The following is a 23,191-nucleotide window of genomic DNA, read 5'->3' on the forward strand; positions in this document are numbered from 1 at the left end:
TGCAAATTTGCCCTTTAGGCAACACTCTCTCCCTTTCATTAGATTTTTCTTTTCCCTCAGAATCTGCTTCACTGATTAGCAGCTGTTATAGAAAGCCAGCAAAAGGACAATAAATCTCTAAAAAGCACCTGTACTGGGTCTGTTCAAAGACAGGTTGAACAGAGACAGGGGTGTACATTTTGAAAACATTTTGAGGCCCCACAAAAATGCACCTCAGCTGTTGCTTTTTCTGAAACCTTTTCCTGAAAGAATGCAAACAGTATTAACCAGCAGTGGATTTGGGAAGAAGGGATGCATCCCCATTGCAAAGGCAATTAATCAATTAGGTACTCTCTTGCCAGGATCTACTCAAGCATAGTTGGTTCATTGGGGCAGAATATGGGTGGGGATCACCCCTTACAGATTGAGTCTTGCCATGCTGAACTGGTGGACAATGAAGCCTCCAGTGTAGTGTAGCAAGATAGGGAATAGCAGCATGGGCTATGGGCATTACTTTCTCTTTATATCCAGCTCAGTGCATGAGCACTGAGAGGACAGACAGCCCAATCCTAAGCTTCCTTAGTTCCCAGGGATGCAGTGGCACTGAAATGGTGGCTGCTGCATCCAACTGGGCCATAGAAGCACCGCCAGGTCTCCTTGTGCAAGACCCCCTTACCCCCTGCAAGACCCAGGCGGCCCCAGTGGGTCTCCTTGGATGTTTGCCCACCATTGAGCGGCTGCAGATTTGAGGAGACCTGTATCAGATTTCCCACCCTGGGGGGGGGGGGAGGTTTGGATATGGCAGCAGGACCTGCCTCCGTATCCGTTGCCCTCTCGGGCCTGCTGCTCCCCTCCCCCGCCCAGTTATGTCTTCTCCCTGCCCTCTCCACTGCCCCTTAATGTCCTGTCACTGGCTGGTGGCAAAAATTACTGCTGGGAGGCCTTGCTGCATGATCTTTGGCACCACAGCCCCACACCAGCTGCCACTGGGCCTGGCACTTTTTGCAATGGTTGGGCCCAGTGGTGCCAGCGAAGTGCCAGCACCGGGCCCAATAGGATTAGGTCCTAATTGTTCTCAGTGACATCATTACTTTGTCAGATATAATGAGCTATGTAGTTCCATGATGCCATGATATTCACTATAAGATACTTCTATAGCTGTGACAATCCAGAATAAAGCCAGAAAAATAGAAACCAACTTCTTTATGATAGTGCTGATGATTTCTATTTAAACTGATATTTTCCCTAGTACCTTTTACAGTTGGTAAATGCTAAGACCAGCTAAAGTTCCTCCATCTTTCATACTGGCTATATATATATTATAATAAAACTAAGAGCACAATCCAGAGCTGTAGATGGGCCAGCGCAAGCCCCTTGCGTTGATCCAAGAGTGTTGCAAAGTGCTTGAAAGCATCTTTGCACCTTCTTGCGAGCCAAGGAGGATGGCATGAGGTCATGCACCAGTCTCCTGGTGCCAGATCCAGGCTGGCAATCAGTAGTGTTTGAGCCACTGAAATGGCAGTTGATCAGAGAAACCATGGCTCTGAACAAGTGTGAAAAAAATGTACAAAAGCGTACAAGGTTATTTATTTATTTATTTATTTATTAACACTTCAGTCTTCCCACCCTAAAATGGCAACATTTGCATTGAAAATCAAAGTTCACAAGCTAGTATGAAATACTGGCCACGGAAGCATAGCTTAAAATCTGCCCAGCCCTTTGTTCTTTTCCTATAGAGAGCAAAACACAGTGCACCCTCTACAGCTTTGTGGGAATCCCCATAATTCACCTCTTAATATGGAAGCCTACTTAATAATCCCATCATCTATCTGGGCACATAACAATACCCTCTTGCTTATTAGTGTGACTCACGGGGTATTGGTAGCAATAACATGCCTGCCTGCTGCCTGACTTACACCAAGAGCATTAAAAACAAGCCAGCTATTGACCATCAATCATTACAGATAATATCAGCAGAGAGATGATTTCAAATGAAAGCAGCTGGAGTATATGTGTGTGTGTGTGGGGGGGGGGAGATGCAGAACCGTAGAAAGGATGGGATATCAAATGCAAAGGCATAAGCTTAAAACAGCAATAAAAAGAATGCTGAGTGTATTGAGGATGTCAGATATAAGAGAAGTGACGGGGAGAGGCAGTGTTAGGCAAAGAATAAGAGGAAGGATGAAGGAGCACAGCCACTGCCAGGCTTTTGGAAAGCCAAACAGTATTTCTCCTTCCTCCATACAGGGCAAGGGGCCAATCTTATCTGACTTTCCTGTGCTGGTGCAGCTGCAATGCAACCTTGAAGAAAGGGACCAAATGTTCCCTAACTTGGAGGAGGCCTTCATGATTGCCCACCACCACCACAGGATGTAGCGAATATCTCTTTGGCATGGCTGCACCAACACTGGAAAATTGGATAGCATTTGGACCTAACTCCCTTCTCTCTTCAGGATTCTGCTGAACTGTGCAGATTTGAACTATCCAGAGATAGCTGTGAATCCCAGGAAATTCTGCATGGAAGCAGGTGACTGAAGTGCATATGTTTCTGCTTTAAAACAAACAAAAAAACACAAAAGAAAATGCCCTAAAGGAAGACGGGGGTGGAGGTGGGGAAAGGAGACAGTCTGTCCATGTTCTCTTGTGACATTTGGAGAAGTCAAACATTATTTCCAAATAATGAATTTGATTCCTGGTCCTTATAATGCTGTTATTTCTGCTGTTTTGAAAAGTGCGGCGCTGGGGAGTAGGTCTGTGATTGAATTATAATGCCTCTGCATTTTAAGCCATGCTAGGCAAGGAGGAATAATTGAATGTGCAGCTAGAAGACATGGGCTCCTACTTGAGCAATCAACAGCTGTTTCTTTAAAGCCCATTGGATTGCGTGGCTGAGCCCAGCTCCTCTCTCCATCACACCACTTTGGTTCCACATGTATTAGCTTGCCAGGGACACTCTTTTTGTCCAGAGTACAGAGCAAGGCACTGTGTTACAAGTAATTGGTGAGATGAGGGAAGGTGGGCAAAAGGCAGCTATTTTTAGAGACAACTAAATATAGAGAAAACTTCTAGAAGCGTATGCAGGACATAAGACTGGTATCAGTAAGTCATTAGAAATAGTGTCTCCTGTTGGAAGATAGATTATGATTGTGCAGACAGTCATGGAACTGGCTTACAGTGGGGTTTTGAACATTCTTTATTTACTTCATTTATGTACAGCACCATCTGTCTATCACTTCTCAAAGAATTAGAAGACAGGCCCCCTCTTCCAGGGGCTCACCATCTAAATGAGAAATTTTCAATCTTTTTCATTTCACGGCACACTGACAAGGCACTAAAATAGTAAAGGCACACCATCAACCAGCAGGTGTTTGATAATTGACAAGGGACACCACACTGCCAGCTGGGGGCTCACATCCCCCAATGGCCCTACTAACAAATGACCCTCCCCATACTGCTGTGGAACACCTGTGGACCATTCACAGCAAACCAGTGTGCTGTGGCACAGTGACTGAAACTTGCTGCTCTAAATGAACGCAAGGGAGGCCATAGAGCAGTGGTACTCAAACTGGTGGGTCACGACCCACAGCTCGTGTAATGATGCCCTGTTCCCTTTAAGGAGCAGGGGGAAAGCAGCAAAGCGATCCCCAGGATTGCACCCCTTTGGGAGAAGGGGAGCAATTTTTAGACTAAATCTCTCAGGATCCAGGAGGGTATGGGGAGCCCTGCGGAGCCCTTGCAGAGCTCCCCGTGGCTTCTGAATAGTGAAAGTTGCAGGCATGATGAAACCAGAACTTTCACTTCTGGTTTAATCGCACTTGCAGTTTTCACTCTTTAGAAGCCACAGGGCTCCCCACACTCCCCGGACACTGAGAGTTTAGCCTAAAAATAACCTCCCTTCCCCCACAGGGCATGATCCTGAGGATCGCATTGCTGCTTTCCCCCCACCCCCGCAAAGACATACCCCAGGAGTAAAGTTCCCTGGAAGTTTGAGAACCACTGCCATAGAGGAAAGGAAGGAAAGTGGAAGTAGGGGTAAAATAACTGGGTAAGAAGATGCAATTATTCTATGTTCATGTATGGGCGAAAAAAAACACAAAACTCTGCTTTCTGTGAAAGTCACACAACGAGATGGAAATGTGCCTTTTGAGGGTTTTTTTTCCAATCAGGAAGAAGGAAAGGCAAAGGGCTGATGGGAGTCATAGTCTTTGTGAGGGCAACTTCCATTGCAGAGCTGAAGAGCCCATACTGGAGGAACCGACACCCGCCCACCTTCTGTTCATAACACAATGTGTGGCATGGGCCCTTCAAGTGGGCACCTTTCTCCTCATGGATCGCACACTTGTTGCTATTCTTTTTTTGTGGAGGAATAACTGCAGTTCATCCCACTGCGCATTTAAGTGTCCAGACAGAGCACCCAAATCATGCATCATGATCAGTGGTGGGGTTCAGCCGGTTCGCACAGGTTCTGCAGAACCGAAACCTAATGTAGGTCTTGGTTCTGTGATCTGTTTGCTAATGAGCATCAACTCGCCCTCCCCAATGCTGCTCAGCCCCGGCGCATCCCCCCTCCCTTCGCCACCTCTCCCGTCCTGCTCCGCCACCCAGACCTCATGTCAGCCCCGCTGCTTCCCCTCATTTGCATGGCAGCAGAGGACCGGGCCAGCTGGGCGCAGCCGGCAGTGGAGTGGCAGGGAAGGCAGGCAGGCAGCGCCACCGGCAACTGGTAGCAGCAGCTGCCGCGAGTTAGAGCCCAGTGCTGGGGCAGAAAGCCAGCCTCCCTCAGGCAAGAAGCAGCCACGGAGCGCTCCTACAGCTTGGACTCTGGAAATCAGGAGCCCAATCCTATGCACGTCTACTCAGAAGTAAGTCCCATTAGAGTCAATGGGGCTTACTCCCAGGAAAGTGTGGATAGGATTACAGTGCTAGAGCCCAATCCTGTGCACGTCTACTCAGAAGTAAGTCCCATTACAGTCAATGGGGTTTACTCCCAGGAAAGGATGGCATCCTTAGAGCCCAGTCCTATGCATGTCTACTCAGAACTCCCATTAGAGTCAATAGGGCTTACTCCCATGTAAATGTGGATAGGAGGATTGCAGTCCAGGAGTGCAGATTGCGGGGTGGGGGGTGGTGGAATTGGGCTGCAATCCTAAACACGCTTATCTGGGAGTAAGCCCTATTGACTCTAATGGGAGTTACTTCTGAGAAGATATTCATAGGATTCGGCTGTTAGATGCCTCCAGAAGTTTCCGCACAAATATCCCCATGGCAGGCCTCCTTCAAGTAAAGCCTAAGGTGAGAGACTTGTATTATGGGGCTATCGAACCAGAAGCAGAGTGACTAGATGTAATGGAGGACAGAGTGCCTATACCTTTAACCATTGTAGAGATGGGGGAATTTTGGCAGGTGCAGCTCAACATGGAAAAGTTTAAAAAGCTGCACCTGCCAAAATTTCCTCTTCACAGTGGTTCTCACACATTTTAGGACCCACTTTTTAGAATGAGAATCTGTTAGGTTCCACCAGAAGTGATGTCATGACTGGAAGTGACATCACCAAGCAGGGAAATTTTTAACAATCCTAGGTTGCAAACCTACCCACACTTACCCAAGAGTAAGTCCCATTGACTATCATTGTTAAAAGCATATACATAGTAGCTTGTTAAAAGTACAGGTCTGTAACATTTCCCCAAATGCAGTCACAGACCAGGGTAGCATCAAGTCTAATATATTAAAATAAAATTTTGAAATGAATAAGGACCCACCTTAAATTGGCTCACAACCCACTGGGTCCTGACTCACAGTTTGAGAAACACTAATTAAAGATATATGCACTCTCTGCTCCACTGCATCTGGTCACCCTGACCAGAAGAGGAAGGGAGGAGTCATTCCCCCCCCACAACTCCTGTTCCTCGACCCTTCTGCCAACTTAAAGAAAAGGTGCATTTCAGATGCTCAAAATCTGTCTATCAAAAATAGCAGTTTTCCCTGAGTTGACTTCCATTTTTTATTTTTATTTATTTATTATTATTATTATTATTATTATTATTATTATTATTATTATTATTATTATTAACAGTATTTATATACTGCTTTTCAATAGGAAGTTGATATGGAAATATCTTCAATAACAGTTTGTCAGGTATTTAATATTTTTTCATTAATATTTTAAAACTTTCTTAAAACATAATCTAGTTTTGTGTACCTCTTTGATTGTTCTTATTTGAGTATTTAATGCATGAATTATTAAACTACCTTTCGGTATATCTTTTGGTATACTTAAAATGGTCATTAGGACATAGAACCTGTTGTTAATTTATTTGAATCCCACCACTGATTATGATACAAGACTGATCATCCATGCTCACTCCATTACTGCAAGAAAAGCATTTTAAGTTTAGCTGAGCACCTGACCCAGTTCACAATTCAGCATTCAGTTTCCAGGAACTATATCATGCAGTAGTGGTTCCCCAACTTTCTCATTAGGGCCACAATTTTATACATTGTATAGAGGGGAGGGTTTTTCACAAGAATTCCGTGGCTCCCATGGGTGGTTTCCACAGCTCCCCAGGGATCCATGGCTCACAGTTGGGGACCCTGTGTGCTAGTTTGGGAACCACTGCCATACAGGAATGAACAGCTTCATCACTGCAGCCTTTCTTAAATTTATTTTGACATGGCAGTGTCATCTGAGAGATTGTGTGTGTTGCTGAGCAGGAAAAAAACAAACAACAACTCTGGAAGATGTTTTGTTTTGGTTTAGCCCAACAGCTTTCCAGATCATCAATATCACTAACCTCACTCTAAAGCATTTTGTCAGATTTAAGGGAAAAATTCAATTAGTTTCTAAATTCCATGGCATAAAGTAGCATTTAATTTAGGAGGGCTGAAGCATATTTTAGTGCACAGTGCTTGGTTTAGTTTTGCCATTTGCAAGTGAAGTGGCACAGGAAAAACTGTGGCTGGCAGTAAAAGCTAAATAAATCAGATGATTAGTACAGGCAAGTCTGCTTGATATCACATTTGATGCATTGATTTCTTTTGGACTTTGAACAGAAAGATCTCTAAAACAATTCTGTTCAATCGAATGAGGCTGAAGGGATGGATTGCTCAAGGTAGACATATTGATGTGTCCATTTTGGATAAGAATTGTACCTTCTGTGCGGGTTCAGTGACATGCCCAGTAGGTAACAACATCAGGGTCTGTATTTGCGGAATGACAAACTGTTAGTTCCTTGATTTGCATATTCTGAATCTATTTGCCCAGAAGAGTAACCACAACATTTAGTGTAATGTCCAGTGAAGCTACTCTTCTATGTGACCACTTTATGTTGACTGTGAGCCATTATGGGTGCCAGGTTCCAGGAAGGAGGCCTTCAAGCAAAGCACTGCACTGCCCTCCCCCTTAAGCTTACTAGTGATGGGTAGGGTTGGGAACTCAGACTCGTGTCACAGAAATGCGTGCTTTTTGCTGACTGGTGGACTTGTGAATTCACTGATTGTGGACTTGTGACTGGTGGACTTGTGCGCATGGAAGACTCGGAGAAACACTTGAGTCAGGGGCCCCTGGCTTGGCACTTGTCCCCATGCATGCAGACTCGAGTCTGCATATGTCTGGGTGTGCTTGCTTACTGTTTTCTCAGCATGAAAAATCTGATGGGGCTGTCATTCAGACCAGGAGAGCAGCAAGGAAGCTGCAGCCTGGAGGTAGGGAAGGGTTAATGTTATCCTTTTGCATTGGTCTGGAGGGTGGGAGACAGGAGTGAGCTCTTTTCCCCATCTCTGATAGGGAGCAAGAAACCGATGGTCATTGGATACAGGATGGGAAGTTTGATATTTTCTTGATATTGGCTGAGAGAGGGGGCAGAAGGAGAAGACAAGGGTGTTTTTGCCTTATGATTGGCTGCAGAAACCCAGGGAGGGCGGTTTCTTCCCCTGGATGAATGAGGGGAGAAGATGGGAGGGGGGGAGGCAGTTCCTAGCAATCCCGGAGAAATGTATGGCATGACTCCAGCAAGCTCATTGAATGACCAGCTGCAGTGGGACTACTTCTGAGTAGAACTGCCAAGGATTGGGTTGTCCTGGTAAACCTCACAGCTGCTGCGCGTGACTCTCCTCCCTCTTGCAGCTTCTGTCCCCGTTCTCTCACAGTCTCTCTCACCCTGTTTACAGATAGGCGGGGACAGCAGGGGAGTGCATAAAAAACTCTGACACCCACACACACCTCTGGCAGTAGCCCCATTTTTCCCCACGGCTGGCTTTTTAAAAGGGGCAGGGTGGCTCAAGTCCTATTGAATCGTGAAAGGGTGAGTTGGAGACTTGGAAAGTGCTCCCATTATGACATTTTTGAGTCAAGTTGCGGGGTGGGGGGGTGGGGGTTGTGACTCTAAACTTGACTCAAGTCAAGCCGTGCTGAACTTCCCATCCCTGATGATGGGGGATGGCTGTAGACCATGGTTTGTCCCCTCTCCCCACTGCTGAAGAGGGAGAATTGATAACAGCTGACTGATATTGGGCAGTTAAAGGGATCAGCCTGGCTAGCTACATGCTTTGATAGGTATGAGCCTTTGGCCACAGTCAACTCCTGTTGCTGCTTGATTGTAAAATTCTGGAAAAGTAGAATGCCAGGAGAAATATAAATTGGTTTCTTTTCATATATCTACATGTCTATTTATGTCTGTTTTCTCAGAAATAAGCCCCATTGTGGTCAATGGCACTCTCAGGAAAGTATGTATAGGGATGAATTTGATTGAAATAAACTAAGCATTTATTTCAATTTGCAAGTATTGATAGACAATAGATTAGTAAATAGAAACCTCATTTCGTCTTGTAATCCAGTTCAGTATATGCTGAATAACAGCATACCAGTTATTATCTCCCTAGCCATTCAAAGCCAGTGTGAATAAAAGCATATTGAAAGACTTTGGTGAGTCTCCAGGGGAAGTGGAGTCTCCTATTTTTCCATTCCTGATCACTGCATTCGTATGCAATGGAGCTAGAAATGGACACACGTGCTTCATATTCAATATTCTGTGCTTGTATTTAGTATATATGGGCATTCATTAAAAGTATCACAAAAATAGACTGTAAGGCCACACATTTATTTGGGAGTTGGTGCCATTGAACTCAGTGGGATTTACTACCAACAAAAGGTGCATACTATATTTGCTATGTATTTTATTAGACCAAAAAGATGATGCAAAAATAAAATATCCAGAGTATTTAAAATTTGAGGTGTGGTGTCCACAACCAAGTACATGAAATCACATCCTTGTACTTCTAAGTAACTGCCAAGGAATAACTACCCTTAATAATCTCTTTCTATCCATAAGCTTTGTATAGGAAAAATAGGAAAATCCCTTCTTTTTAACTCTAACTGTGAATACAAAAGGTTAATATGTGTTAAGAGATAATTGATCTGCATTAAGTGATATTGAGCATGCACTCTGTGGAACAGATGTGATGGAAGATAGATTTAACTGGAGAAAAAAAAATGTCGTTCCAAAAATTCTGGTAGGTTTCTTGTTGGAATCATCTTAACCCTCAGATTCATAACTGGGAGCTCATGTACTTTCACAGTGAACAACAAAGAGGACCTATGGGGAATGGAAGACAGTTTGGTAAATTTCATTGACTGAAATTTCATTCAGTCTTGGTTATGGGTCAAATGGAAGAGGGATTGGATTAATAAGACAAGTGCAGCTTCCACTTCCAGAGAAAAGTTGGTTGAAATGTTCAGATTCCCTCTTGCATTTTGACCATAACTTTTACCCAACACTAATAGCATTCCCTCTGCTGAAGCTCAGCTTCGCAAAGATCTAAATTAGGGACATAGAAACCTACACCCTAAGAATTTAATGGTGAGTTCAAGTCAATGTGTGAATTGACCCATCCACTGTTTTTTGTTTCAGGGTTGTTTTTTTAAATTTTGTTTTTGTTTTTGTTTTTTGTTCCTTGGATGGAACAAAGTTCCTTTACTGTGCAAGGACAGTAGAAGTCATAACTGGCAGAATTTCCCTTTTAGGTTCAAGCAGTTGTGGCTGGTGAAATGGCTTGCTAGTGGGAACTGCTGCTGAGGGACAATCGAAAGGAACATTGGGAAAGATCAGTAGAGGCAGAGGAGTGTGCATATGCGCCAGTAAAACACTGAACCGAAAGAATCTCAATGCAATCATCTACATTGTATCAAGATGTTGTATCTTGATACAACAAGATTGTATCAAGATTGCCTTTTTTCAAAGTGTTTTATCAATGAGCACATGAGCATCAGTAGAATGGGGAGGAATCAAGTGAAGGAACTGTTCGTGCTCTAATGACAGTCTGTAAATGTATGAAAAAAGTAAAGGAATTTGTATTTTTTACAACATTTCTAACAAGTATTCTAACTAGGGAACCAGTTAGTATTTCTAACTTTCTAGTTTCTAGTGTCTTCTCCTAGTCAAACTGGAATTCAGGTGGAGCGGATTAATGATTGAGTGAACCCATAGAACCATAGAGGAACCCAGTGGTGGAAATGCAATCATCCCTAGTTCAGTTATATAAAGTACTTGAACAGACTTTTTATGATACCAACATGACAATGATCTCAATGTATAGAAACCCCAATGTATATACACTATAGAGAATTGATTTTCCAGTCTGAAAAAACCCTTTAATAATTCAGATTGTATGCTTTTAGAAGACATTTGATCTGCAAAGAGGAAGCGTTTTTGTTTTGTTCTTTATGTTCTTTTCCGGTGTGTTATGTTGCCACATATCAGATTGCCTTGTCTGAGCAAGAGGTGATACAGTGTCATTAAGGTGATACACCTGTGAGTCCTTTCCGTGGTTTCCAACCTGCAATGAAATTAGTGTGGGAACTATAGGAAGCGTTCTGAGCCTTTTTTTGCCACCAGACCCTGTTTAACATTGTGGAAAGTCTCTGTTGTTATGCAACCATCTGGCCATGCCTGACTCTGTAGATCATGCCAATAGGACATGTGCTGACATTCAGAAAGAAGGTTGAATGGGTCTGACTATGCTTGCCAGAAAATTACAGGATTTCTTGCAGAAAGCATTTGATTGGAACTAACACAGATACATCACTGTGTTCCTACAGATACACAAAAATACACACACTCAAAACAGCTAAATAGAATTTGCAAGAATTCACAGATGTCATGAATACAGGCACTATGTTTTGGGTCTTGGGTAAGGGCAACAATTCAGTGATGTTCAGGCAGTTTCATTCAAGCAAGGACTGCCCTGTTCACCTGCAAATTAAGAAACGACCACAGCATTTTCTAATGAGTGAATCATTCATTTTGAAATGTACGTACAACTTTCCCAGATTTCTGCTCCAATGTTTAAGAGGTACTGATATGATAATGAATAATCTCAGGAGATTATATACCACTTTTCAACGACAACAAAAAAAAAGAGTTCACAAAACAGTTTGCATAGCAAAAGAAATGAAGGAAAACACGGTTCTCTGTGTCAGAGGGCTCGCCATCTTAAAAAAGATACAGAAAAGGCATCAGCAAAAAGCCACTGGTAGAGATGTTTGAAAATGATGTTATTAATTTTACTCAGAAGTAAGCCCATTGTGTTCAGTAAGACTTAGAACCCAATCCTATCCAACTTCCCAGCACTGATGCAGCCGCAATGGAGCCCCAAGGTAAGAGATCAAATGTTCCCTTACCTTAAGGAGGTCTCTGTGACTGCCTCTCCACCAAAGGATGCATCATATGGCCCATTAGCTGCAGAGGTGTCACTAGAGAGGGGGCGGCGCACTAAGTTTTGCAGAGAGCCTCCCTGCAGCGTGCAAGTGGCTCCTCCCCCTCCCCTTGGGAGCCGTGTGGGCAGGGGGGAGGGAAATGGAGGCAAATGGCTCCTGAAGGGGGGAGAGGAGTTGCTTGCACGCTGCAGGGAGGGTCTCTGCGAAACTTAGTGCGCCGCCGCCCCCCTCTCTAGTGATGCCTCTGATTAGCTGCATTGGTGCTGTGGTTAGGATTGGGTCCTTAGGCTGTCATCCCCTCTTACTCACCAGAAACAAACACCTCTAGCCACTGGAATAGGCACCATGCGAGGGTAAATAGTGACAACTGCTCTCTCTTTCTCTGCCAAATATAAGAGAACCGCTGCTTAAAGGGTGCCTCTTATGGTGCAATCCAATGCTGAAATTGGGAAAATGTCACTGCTACATTGGTGCCACTTTGGGCAACATCAATCCTATCTTAATTTTTGTTCAGCACAAAGCAGGAGGGAGAAACAAGACCCCAGGCAACTCCATACTGGTGTAGCCCTCCTAGTAATTTTGCCAGTGTCAGTGGAAAGCCCTACAGAAGCCACCAACCACAGGGTGGCGGTCTGATACCCGCCCAACTTTGGCCCGACTTTGGCCCAGTGTGCAAGGAGGCAATCACCGCCATCTACCCAGCTCTAATACTGGCAGCCAAAGAAGCACTGCTAAGGCGAATTGAGCAGGGGACAGTCATAGACAGAGGTCCAAGTGACCACCATTTTAAAGCCCCAGTGTTTGTGGCTGGGGGAAGTAATGAATAAAGGATAAATGCTCTGTCCCAAAAGACTACACGCACAACTTTTGTTGCCACTCAGCAACTAGGGAATGAAACCACAATTGCTTTAGTTCTTGTTATTTGTGTTATTACTACTAAAGTGATTGCAGCTGCGATATTCTATTATTGTTGGTGGTAGAGGGATAGCGTATTCGTTTCAGTGCTGCTACAGGGGTTTTAAAAGATGCTGAATGCAGAATACTTAAAAGTGCTTACATCTGACCGTTCTCCAAGAAAAATACCAGTATGCACATTATATATGTATGTAATAAAGGCATTTGGAATCACAGGAAGGTTGGGGCAGGCAGGGCGAGTATCAACAACATCACGACTGGGGACAATGTAATGCAGTGGTGACCACTATCATCTTCCGCTTTTAGGTATGTTAGCAATTGCCGTTGGCAAAAAACGACATTTCTGCTACAATGGAACAGTTACATTAGACACAAATATGTGATGACATCTCATAGTAGTATCCTTTTTTTTTTTAACCTGAGCGCTCTTAAAAGAATATAACTGAATATAAATTTTATTGCATGTTGCATGAATACAATATTCTGTGACTAAACAGTGTGACTTTATAAAATGTGTTTAAATGTTGCTAGTAAAAATGGCCAATAACTCTACAGCTTGTTTAATTGCAATACCTTTCTCTGCCAATACAATATTTTGCTTCTTGTCCTTTTAACCCATCTCCGCAATGCCGCTGTGCTAGGTACGTTCAGGGGGACCACTGCCATTCAGACTGCGTGCAATTACTCCTCAAGAGTCCCACTCATATTCAGTTGACTTTCAGAGAAGTAACCATGTGGAGCTGTTGCAGCAAAAACAACAAAGATTCTTGGTGCAATAAAAGTATGAGTCTTTTTAGATGCCACGATACTCTTTGTTGTTTCTGTGTGACTATTGCTGTAAGGCAATTGATGGCCCAATCCAGCTCCGCTGCTAGAACTAGCATTCAGGCAGTGGAATGCACTTTCAAGTGTTGCAGAAGGCATTCGTGAAGCCAACAGAACCATGTGCTTGTGGAGCACCACCACAAAGGCCCAGTATGTACCTGTGGATAGAGCAGCACCCGCCAATGATGGTAAGTCAGTGGTATGTGTGGAATGGGGCAGGGGCAGAATAGGGGGAGGCATGTCAGATTTGGACTCCAGGACCTCCTGACTACATTTCCCCATGTTGCTGGTGCCAGCATGCACACAATTGCTACCCCTAGCACTCTACCAGCCTATGGTAGAGACATGATGTCCTCAATCTTTGCACCAGGCAGGAAAATCACCATGCAGTCCATGCATTTATCACAGGTCCCAATCTTATGTTCTGGACTATAGAATCAACCACTACAAGGAGCCCTTTGGAGAAGTATACTTAGCATGTGGCTACAAATGCATCTGTAGTGCAAGTGATACAAGTGCATCTCCTGAAAAAGACATCCCTCCTGAGGGATTGTTTCCCTCTTCTCCAGAATGGTGTTTTCCATCCCAGAGACTTCCTTCCATTGCAACTGAGGAGCTGTCGTCCTGATTATGGGACAATGCCTTTATGTCACGGAAGACTTGGTGAAGTCCCTTTCTCTGCTTCTCTGGGTCAGCTACCAGGGCTTGAAGGAACAAACCTATTCCTTGAGAGCCTGGAGTTGTTTGTACCAAGGACATGTTCTTAAGTTGCACCTGGAAGCAGACTGGCAGTGCTCATCTCTCCTATTACAAGCCACTAATGTTCTTTTCCAGATACCTCTAGATATAATCATAATTAGCAATGGAAGGGGAAGGCAGAAAGAAAATTGAGCATAGAAGGCAAGTAGAAGTGGGTAAATTTTTTTGGGGGGGGGGAATGGAGGAGGAAAGAGGAGAGCATGTGAATCTCAGGGATGCTCCAATGAGTTCCACAGTTAAAAGATACTTGTTGAAGATGCCAAGGAAAAACAGGTACTTCCTTTCATGTATGGTGGCGGTGTTGACTGGTAAAGGTATATTGGAGAAATGCTGTGTAAGCCATTAAAAATAATGTACCTAATAGCATATGGCAGTGGCTCTCACACATTTAGCACTTTTTAGGACCCACTTTTTAGAATGAGAATCTGTCAGGACCCACCGGAAGTGATGTCACGACCGGAAGTGACATAGTCAAGCAGGAACATTTTTAACAATCCTAGACTGCAATCCTACCCACACTTGGGTATTATAATGCCGTTGTACAGATCTATGGTAAGGCCACACCTGGAGTATTGTGTCCAGTTCTGGTCGCCACATCTCAAAAAAGACATAGTGGAAATGGAAAAGGTGCAAATGAGAGCGACTAAGATGATCACGGGGCTGGGGCACCTTCCTTATGAGGAAAGGCTACGGCGTTTGGGCCTCTTCAGCCTAGAAAAGAGGCGCCTGAGGGGGGACATGATTGAGACATACAAAATTATGCAGGGGATGGACAGAGTGGATAGGGAGATGCTCTTTACACTCTCGCATAATACCAGAACCAGGGGACATCCACTAAAATTGAGTGTTGGGCTGGTTAGGACAGACAAAAGAAAATATTTCTTTACTCAGCGTGTGGTTGGTCTGTGGAACTCCTTGCCATAGGATGTGGTGCTGGCGTCTAGCCTAGATGCCTTTAAAAGGGGATTGGACAAGTTTCTGGAGGAAAAATCCATTATGGGGTACAAGCCATGATGTGTATGCGCAACCTCCTGATTTTAGAAATGGGTTATGTCAGAATGCCAGATGCAAGGGAGGGCACCAGGATGAGGTCTCTTGTTATCTGGTGTGCTCCCTGGGGCATTTGGTGAGCCGCTGTGAGATACAGGAAGCTGGACTAGATGGGCCTATGGCCTGATCCAGTGGGGCTGTTCTTATGTTCTTATGTTCTTATGTAAGTCCCATTTACTATCATTGTTAAAAGCATATACAGACTAGCCTGTTCAAAGTACAGGTCTGTAATATTTTCCCAAATGCAGTCACATACCATGGCAGCATCAAGTCTATTAAAAATAAAATATTAAAATGAATGGGGACCCACCTGGAATTGGCTCGCGACCCACCTAGTGGGTTCCGACCCACAGTTTGAGAAATACTGGCATATGGAACTTCTAAGGTCCAATCTAAGGATTTTTTTTTTTTAATTTGGCTGTCTTCAAGGACATGTTAGAAAAGAGTACATGGCTATGATCACCAATGTGCAGAATGTTTTGTTGCAGAATGATGGAGAACCACACAGATTCCTTCTATTGATTCATGGAAAGGGAATGTTTGGAACCTTATTCTTCTACACGTAGTCATTGTTTACGAGCATCTCTGGGAAGAAAGAGTTCAGATAGAAACTTTTCAGGGGAATTGCTAACTTTTTATGGACTATTGCAACTGTAGAGGTCTGAGAGAAAATATGACTGCTCAAATTTTGGCTTTCAAATGGAACTTATTCTGATTTTATTATTTACAATATTTTTGTCCTGCCTTTCTCCCCCCTAAGAGGACCCAAAATTTTATTTTGATTCACAGCACAGGATTGCATTTCTACGGTTGCAAAATGGCTGCTGAGGGTTCACGCCATGCCCACCGGACCAGTTAAGGCAGCGGTGGGGATAAAACTGGATGGGGAGAGGGAGGGGTGGTGGATCTGGTAGTAATGGTGCACACTGGATGCTATGCTATTCTCTCTTTTAAGAACCTCCCCACCCCGTTCTTCTACTAGAACTTGTGCCAGCTAAAAAGCTGGTGCAGGTCCGAGGAGACCCATTGCAGGGCAGGAGGGGTAAGGGGAAATAATTCCGTTTTCCACTCTGAAACCTCCCAATCACCCCGCTCTCCTTGCTGGAAATAGCACATGGCTTTTTGATATATCTACAGCAGCAGAACGGGAAAGCATAGGATTGGATTAAGACTAAGTGATTCTTTTTTCCTTTTTTTTCTTTGTTGCCATGTCTGTTTTTCTGTCTTGCTCTGAATTTTACCCTCTCCATAATTTGGGGTGTGTGTGTGTGTGTGTGTGTGTGTGTGTGTGTGTGTGTGTGTGTGTGTGTGTGCGCGCGCGTGCGTGTGTGTGATTTTTAAACAATAAAAAAGAAAGGCAGTATTTCTTTTAATAAGATTTTTATCTTGCCTCACTCCTGAAGGACTTGAGATGCCTAACAACAGTGCAATTTAAAATCCAATAAGCAAGCAATGTAACAAGAATAATAAGAATAATAATAAAAGAAGCTGCATAAAGCAGCATAGGAAGGGGAGTAATAACCAATCAAGAAGCTAAACACTCCTCAGAAAAGTCGGGGGAAAAAGAGTTTTCATGGGCCCTTCCAGGTGCCGGTTCAATTCTGTGACACTGTTCCTGGTTCAGACTAAAATGAAAAATAGAGTTGGGAGTTATCTCTCCCAGTGAGGACATATAAATCAGTGTTCCCAAAGGTTGAATAGGTGGAGCATTTTTTTTTCCTGCTGGAATTAAAGGTAGAGCAACACTTCAATTTCCCAGCCAAAAAAAGCTATAATTTTAGAATGTGAAACACTAAGACTTACCTGTTCTCAAGGAGTGTTTCTTCATGAGTTGCCATTCTGATTGTAAGCAAGAAAACCCCAGCGCAGTGATTCATGCAGAGTTACAAAATCAACCTCCTTAGACGTTCTGATAGTTCGACTGCATTTCTGTATTGGGAGTGACTGAACATTGCCCCACCCTAATTATGGTTGGTTGGAAGGAGAAACCATGCAGAGATGTAGTCCATTTAGCAGTATTTGCACACTGTCTGAACCAGTCTTGCAACTGTTTTTTAATGTCTGTAAGGTGTAGTCCTAGCTATTCATCAGTACAGTTAAGAAAAAGAAGTTTAGTTGAAACATATAGTATGCCATTTTCAAAGTACGTTTGAAGAGGCTACATAATACCTTTTAGGACATGAGCTTTCTTAGATATGACTGACAGAAGATTCATCCTCTTGTTGCCCATGTCCACTGGAAGCTGTGATGAGTGAATCTATACCCAGGAGTTTCTAGCACCTGCAGGGCCGCTGACCTAATCATTCCAGTTCTATTGCATTACCTGTATGAAATTGCTCAGGATATATTGTCTATATACCTGGATTCCTAAACCTATTGACAAAATTTAGCTGTCTCTTGTGTTCAGTGCGTTCTCTGGAACAGCCTGCCTTATGAACCTGAATGTGAAAAATAATGTTTCTCTTAACCAGTCTCCTTCTGGTTGATTTGCCTTCCATCCTTGCTAAATCACATGGAAAAGATTTGCCTCTTACTGAGGGAAAATAATGCAAACTGGAGCCCAACTCCTGTCCTCATCCTGGTTTTTTTTTTTTGTTTTTGTTCCTTTTCCCCACCAAGCACAAACAAGGCCGTGTTTTCAAGTACATCTGACACTTCAAAAGAGCCAGCATGTTTTAACAGAAACATGATGAGTGTTCAGGGGATGGAGTTTTCCTAATGGGCTGGTACATCATACCATTATACCCCAAAAGCAATTACAAACTTGTAGCAGGTACAGATCGGGGATTTGTGATAGACTTCATTTAAGTCGAAAGCAACTGCCTCTTGTTGACACATCTTAAATCATATGTGAGGTTTATGTTCTGTCACTTTTTTAATGTGCTTCACTGAAGCGTTAATGGCAAAAGCTTGATGATGAAAAGACCGACAGGTAACTAAGTAGTAAACCTGTCCATTTGTTTATTTCATTTTGTCTGACTCTATAGATAGGTTAGGACTGGGCTGTTATTTCTGAGAACACTTGTTTAGGGTTGTGATGTAAATGGATTAATCTTTGGTGTTTTAACCTCTTTGTTCACTCAGAAGGAAAATTGTACAGGGAAGCAGGCAGGCATGCTGGCTGGCATACAGAGTTAGGCCAAACTTCTCAGCATAAGGAATTGCTGGGCTGGGAATCAGGACAAGAGGGGAATCACCTGACATGTATAATAGGCTGCAAGTACTGTATCAACTCTAATTGAATAATAGAACTTGGTTTGAGGGAATGGAAACCCATTTGTGCAGTATAGATGGAAAATAAAGGTTCCCAAATCTCAAGATGCACGGGGAACAATGCTTGTCTTGAACACAATTTAGATTTTAGGAGGCCATTGGCAGAAAACAATGGCCAGGATATTGTGAGGCCTGGCCATCTTAGTGATATACTAGACAGCGGGGCTGCAAACTTTGTCTTTGTATCAAGAAGTAGAAGATACTAATGATGGGATTCCTGACTGACACTTGACACAGTTATAGGAACACTGAAGCCACTTTCAGAAGAAGGCTTGGTGACATGTTTGATAATGAACTAACTGCATCATTTTTTTTCCAGATGGAGTTAGAAATGGCAGGTGCCATATATATTTTTTGGACCAATTAGTTATCTCATGAGAACCGTGCAGGGCTGTTACAGGTAGTGAGACATCCCATCATCCCAAGAGATAGCGTTAGGCCTGAAAGCAACATGTCAGTGGCTTCCGAAATGGGCTTAGACGCTCACCTGAATGATTCCAGGTAGAACAAAATGTCAAGACTGAGAGAGAAAGTTTCAATCTGGATTCTGCCTGAAGAGATGTACCCTCCCAAGTGTGCACCCACTGACAGTCAGAGGCACACAGAAAGGAAAAGTGAGCACCCCTACAGGCAAAACAACAATAATAAAGGAAATAAATATATCCAAGGATATAATGCTGTGGAAGTACATCCTGCAGTTGTATTGATTAAACTTAGGCAGTCTGGTCCTGAGTATTGTCTGACCAGAAGTCTACCTGGGAGTGATATGTAAGTTTGATATGATATGTGTTTATGCACAAAGGGATTTTTTTTAAATGTCTGTCATTCAGTACTTGTCCCAAAATGTCACTCAGTGCTTGTCACAAAACCTGGATTTCCTGTCGTGTGCTGGGTAACTTCTCTTGCCTTGCTGTGGTGTAGTCTGACCAGTTTTACAATTTAGTCTTAGAATCCTGATCTAAAGAAGCCCTTTACGGCTCGGGGCCGGGGTATTTGAGGGACCGCCTCCTTCCCTACAATCCTGCCCGTGCTCTTAGGTCATCAGGGGGGGCCCTTTTGACTGTGCCACTACTAAGAGATGTGAGAAGGGTGGCGACTAGGAAGAGGGCCTTCTCGGTGGTGGCCCCCAAACTGTGGAATACCCTCCCCTTAGAACTGAGAACTGCTCCCTCGTTGTTAACGTTTCAGCATAGACTGAAGACCTTTTTATTTCAAAAAGCTTTTAATTGTTGACAGGCTGGCTGGTGTTCTTGCTTTTATATGAAAATCCACGGGGTTTGTTTGTTTTTAGATTTTTTATTATTGTAAATTGTCATTAATTGTTTTTAATGTTTGCATTTTTTAAAGTTTGTAAGCTGCCTTGTGTGCCCGTTGGGCAAAAAGGCGGGGTATAAATTAATAAAATAATAATAAAAAATCTGTAGGAACTCAAATATAGATTTGTGGGTTATCTCAGGGTGTGTCTCAGGAGGTCCAAGAGGTAATGGGCTCTAACCCCTGAGCCGCCATTTTGTACCTGTCTCTCCACATCTTCCCACAATTTCGTATCTGGCTTTGGTTTTTGGAACTTGGGTCCAAACTGGGGTGTGGAGACAATGATGAAGCCACTGAAGATCACACAAGCCTGAAGTCTACCTACATCTGATCTATAAGAAATACTGTGATACAGGATATTAAGTAACATTTCTTAAGCATGCCTGTTTATTTAGGATTAAGTACTACATTTTTTGGTCTGAATATTTGATGGATAGTAGGCACAGTTTTAAAAAAATTAAATATGTAACCTAATCCAGTTGTTCTTCTGTTTAGAATTATGTATGTGCAGCAATTGCATATGTATATGCATATCTGTGATGAACCAGTGTCTGCTCCCCCTACTCACTGGATTGGAAAATGAAGAAGTATGGAGGAAAGGAGAATGGTAGTCTGGAGTCACATTCTAGCCCACCACTCTTCTCCCTTCTCTTCTTCTGATCTGTTTCACTCCTCTTTTTCCAATTCAGGGAGTAGGAGGAGAGCAGGCAATGAAAGCGAGTGAGTAGATGAAGCTGAGTATTCCCCCGCGACTGTCACAGTCACCCTCAAATATGGGCCAGGCCTATTTGTAGCAGATTCACACATGAGAAAGCTCTTTTGAATATTTGGGCAGCTTACCACCTTTAAGGTAGAAAACTTTGAATTGTACCCAGAAGCTAACTGGCAACAAGTGAAGTCCCAACAGCATAGGCACAATGCTGTAGCTTGCCTTGGTCAAAAGCTGCAGCTTCTGAACAATCTTTGAGGATGACCCACACAGCGCACATTGAAGTAACTAGTTGAGAAGGTGACAGGAGGGTCTTTTTTCAATAAGGAATCTGAACCTAAGGTAATTGTCTGTGTAAGTTTTTTGTTCAGTTGTGGCTCCAGTCCAGTCTATGCCCTTCCCAGCACAAAGACAACCTTCCACCTGATAGCAAATAGAAAATTCTGAGGGAATTTGAAGAGGGACTTGCGATTATGAGAATAGGATGCAAGGCAACATTCCTTCTAATAATATTCTTTGATGATCAACAAATACAGAAAGCATAACCAGGGTTCAGCAGAGTATTTTTATTATCACACACACAATTGATCACTACAGTCCCAGAAATAATTCTATAGCCACCTGTATAGCCAGCAGTGCATATAATAATAGGCTCTTCAATGAGAAGAGGGTAAGATTTAACAAAGAGAAGCTTCCATTGTCACACACACATCATAAGTGATGTCTACCTTCTACCATAAAGTTGTAGCCCGCAACTTTATACCGGTGAGCTAGGGTTCAGCTGCAGAAATACAGAGTTATGATACTGAAATTCAGAACTGGGGCAAGCTGGATAGTACCTTTCCCAGTTGAGAAACTCAGAGTCCAGTTGAGAAACTCATTATGAGCTGAGCATTCAGGCTCAGCTCACAAGTGACTTTGTCCAATAGCTAGCATTTCTGATGCAACCAATTCTTTCCCATTCAGTTTTATTAGGCGGTGACTATTTATTTTAAATTTATAGCCTGCCTTTCACCATTAGGTCCCAAGTTACCTAACAGTATAAATTAAAAGGCAATGATTATAATAGCCATAAGAGATTTAAAACCCTATATACTGTTTGAAACTACACATACGTCCCCCTTCCTCCACTGGAAATATATGCACACATTGTACAAGTGGGTTGAACTGTTAGCTTTGATCTATCACCAGTCACTTGGTTGTGCATGCACACTCTGCTGTTGTGCACAGGGATCTGTGGGTCAGGGCTACTGTTTTTAAGTCCCACATTTTGGAAAAGAAAAGAAAAAAGTACATAGGTAAAAATGAGCTTGCATAAGAAAACATTCACATTTCCTTCATTCAGAGCACATCCCACACAGATGAAGTGATAGAATGCTCTGAACATTATTAACATCCCATTTACAGACTCTGGGACAGCATTAGGATCTGGAGTAGGGCTTATTATAGGCACAAGTAATACGACAGAATTTCCATCTACAGCGAGCCATAGTAAAGAAATCAGTCCACACTAAGTTCATTTAACAGTATTTCACATCTTCTAAAACTCGAATTGTGTAGCATGCAAAACAATTTATATTTTATCTGTACCATCTAATTAATTAAATGGCCCCAGAGTAGCAGACTCACAAATCTCGTTAATAGCTGAATACTGAAATAAAGGCTGTTCACCCCTACTAGAATAATATTTGCATATCCCCACCTGTGATGGGTAATAAGTACCTGCCACAAATCAGAATTATGAATTTTGTACGCCTAACAGAACCGCAGGGGAAATTATGCCTCAGACATTCCATAATAATTGCAGCTAAGCTGTTTAGTGCCATCCACTTATTCTGCCTGAAGTGTTTAAAACAGCAACAGTTGTAAATGAATTCAGGCGCATATCCAAGGAAAAATGTGTTTTTTTCCCTTTTTTTTTTAAGTTTTCTGTGTCTTGCCATATGTATTTATCTCTCTAAAACTGTTCCACTGCACACTGTAACACAGTTAGAACTTGAAGATGTGGGGGAAAAAAAGAGTATTTGAATTATGGTAGTTTTGTAAGACTATTGTGTTACTCTTTCACGTTTTTAGTATGAGATTCTACAGAATGCCCCAAACTGTATTTGTTTTATCAGTCGCCTACAGCGAGTACCATGATATATAAATACACAGGCCTAGTAGCTTGATTTAACAGTGCTTTCTTTCCAAATAATCCCAATTCTGTTGGGAGCATTAAGTGTAAAATGTTGCACAGAACTATATTGCAATGTAGATATTTTTTTCATAGGTTTGGGAATTGGGGATGGTAAGGGCAGGCAAGCAGAAGTTGCCTCTGGTTTGTTTATTTTCCTGTCAGGAGAAGAAGCCATATCCTGGAAGGTAGCCAGAATGAAAAAGCTACGAAGCGCTAGTGGTTTGACATGCTGACTAGAAGCATAAAGGCGCACAAATGCCGCATCTCATATTCCACAGAGAGCATCCCCAAGGATGCTGAGGGGCCCAAATCTGCAAAGCTTGCTAAGGCAAAATGCTTCAAATATGCCTTTCCTTTGCAAAATGTTTTTTGAAGTCTTTAGCGTCAAAGGGCATGAGAGAAGGATGAGGGTGGAATTTTTTTTTCTTTTTTACATTCAAACCTCCATGATAGTATTTTTTTCCCCCTGCATCTATAT

Source organism: Tiliqua scincoides, chromosome 4, assembly GCF_035046505.1.
Source record: "Tiliqua scincoides isolate rTilSci1 chromosome 4, rTilSci1.hap2, whole genome shotgun sequence".
Taxonomy (NCBI): domain Eukaryota; kingdom Metazoa; phylum Chordata; class Lepidosauria; order Squamata; family Scincidae; genus Tiliqua; species Tiliqua scincoides.